We start from the raw sequence: 2,717 nt of genomic DNA, 5'->3' as shown, positions 1-2,717 counted from the left end.
ACTAATGGGCCAGGCAGTGTTTAAATGAATACAGTTTCCATGTAATTATTTTGGGTAAAGCTAGCCAGTGGCCAGAAGCCAGTTGGCGGGCCACAGCCCACCGCTCCTATTACTACAAGTTGGCTCTTCCCCCACTGTCTTATCAGTGTTCAATTGCTGTGAAGAGATCCCATGACTGTGACAGCTCTTACAAAGAAAAGCCTTTAACTGTGGCTGGCTTACAATCTCAGAGTTTTAGTTCATTATCAGCATGATAGCATGCTGCAGGATGCAGGCAGACATAGTGCTGGAGAAGAAGCTATATCCAGATCCCCAGGCAGCAGAAAGAGAGATCCACTGGGCCTGGCTTGGGTTTTTGAAAGCTCAAAGTGCACCCCCAGTGACTCACTTCTCCAACAAGACTATATGTACTTCCTGATCCATTCAAATAGTACCACTGCCTAAGCATTCAATAGATGAACCTATGGAGGCCCTTCTTATTCAAACCAAAACAGGCACTGTCGATTACCAACCTCTTCTACCCCTAAGATGTGAAGCATGAAGGGAAGTAGAGGTGACTGCTCATTTTTATCTCAGTCGGTGGAAAACATTATGAAGGAAGAGATTCCTTCACTGCAGAGAAGAAAATTCTAGCCTTGGAAGAGGCATAGTGTTGCTGTAGCAGAAAGCAAGACTCTCGTTTGTCTATGATCTGCTAGTTTGCCTATAGAGCAGAGTGGTCCCTAGCCCACAGAGTAGAAGGGAGAGCTACACAATGTCACTAAAATAGCTTAGCAGAGCACATAGCTAATTCATAGCACTCCATCAACAGGCTGACAGTAGCAACCATTAGTTCTCATTATTGTAACCATGGTGATTCAGCTATTTTCCAGTACTGGTAACCAGAGCCCATTGCTGAAAGCTAAAAGTATGATCACTTTTAGTATTTTAAGCATCCCCCCCAAAAAAAGTCCCTTAACACTTTCTGGAAGAGACTGTTATGGACTTGTGTCCCTAGTAAAAGGAAAATAGATGTTGTTTTAGCACCTGATCTCAGAATACGGCCTTATTTAGAAATAAAGCCTGGGGCCAGCAAGATGGCTCAGCAGATTAAGGTACCTGATGCTGAGTTTGACTACCTGAGTTTGATCCTTGGAACCCACATGGCAGAATGAAAGAACTCCTACAAGTTGTTCTCTGTCTTCCACATGTATACAGTAGCATGCACATGAATGTACAAATGGAATAATTTTGCTTTGTCTTTCAGACAAAGTCTCACTGTGTAGTCTTATCTGGCCTAGAACTTAGCATGTGGAGCAGACTGGACTTATATTCACAGATATCCACCTTTTTTGCCTTCTCAGAGCTGGAATAAAAGGCATGTGTCACTATGCCCTTCAAATAAATAATTTTAATAAAAATAAAATCCTAGCCAGGCAGTGGTGATGCATGTCTTTAATCCCAGCACTCGGGAGGCAAAGGCAGACAAATCTTTGAATTTCAAGCCAGCCTGGTCTACAAAGGGAATTCCATGATAGCCAAGGCTGTTTCACTGAGAAAACCTGTCTTGAGAAACCACAGGGGAAAAATTGAATAGAATGAAGTAAAAATATCGTAAGGATGAAGCCTAATCCACTGTGGCAGATTCTCTTTTAAACGTGGGGATTTGGACACACAAACAAGCAAGGAAGGAAGATTATGGGAAGACACATAGGACTGTGGAAAGGAAAGGATGGGGAAAATGCATCTACTACTCAGGAAACACCAAGATCAGCAGAAAAACATCAGAAGCCAGGAAGAGGGATAGAAAGGGACCTTCTAGCAAAGTGTCCAACTTTTGAAAGTTGCAACATGGCATTGTTGGCTACAAATACATTGGGCCAAACTCATAGCTATCCTGAGATGCATGTGGCCTTCAGAACACATATATCACAGTGTCCACAGGGAGCCCGTGCTGATAACTTCGTGATCTAGAAGAGTGAGATGGTATATTTCCATTGTTCTTAGTCACTCGGTCTGTGCTGCACCTTTTCACTCTGAGCTGCATTTGCACCCGAGAGGCCGGCGTTTACAAAGGGATATTAGCTTCTCACACTGGGCATCCTACCCTGGGAAAGTGGCCTTTGAATTGCTCTTCTCTCCTAAGTTGAGTGAGAGGAGAAGTTGTAGAGTTTGGGGGTGCTCCAGAAGAATGTCATTTCCCACTGTTAGGCTTTGAGGTAGAAGTGACATCTGCTGGCCAGCTCTAGAAAAATCATGACAAGATCCATGGATTTCAAAGCATGATTGCCCACTCATTCAGGGAGACCCAAGGACCAAGAAGGGGCTCCCTCCTGCCTTCTGGCTCCACTATGGAGCACCGGTGGGAGATGAGCCCAGGAGCGTTGGGTTTCCCGAGAATCAGCGCAGCAAGTGGAACAAAGCATGCCTAAGCATTCCATCCAACTGTTGCAGTAGGGGTCAGTACCAAGGTTCAGCAAGTGGCCAAAAATTCCACCAGTGCCACTTACAAGTGCTGAGAATTAGGAGGCTCTTTATTAGGGCCACTAGAACCCTCCAAAATCCCACCTAGATTAAAGTATACAGTCAGAAAGAGGACTTTATTCTGACTTATGTGTGCGCAAAGGTGTATCAGGCTTTCTCTGGGCTCCCAACCAGCTCCAAAATAAAGACACAGATATTTATTATTAGTTATGAATGCTCAGCCTTAGCTTATGCTTGTTCCACTAGCTCTTATA

This window comes from Microtus ochrogaster, unplaced genomic scaffold (genome assembly GCF_000317375.1).
Source record: "Microtus ochrogaster isolate Prairie Vole_2 unplaced genomic scaffold, MicOch1.0 UNK56, whole genome shotgun sequence".
NCBI classification, from domain to species: domain Eukaryota; kingdom Metazoa; phylum Chordata; class Mammalia; order Rodentia; family Cricetidae; genus Microtus; species Microtus ochrogaster.
Note: the sequence above shows the minus strand (reverse complement) of the source record.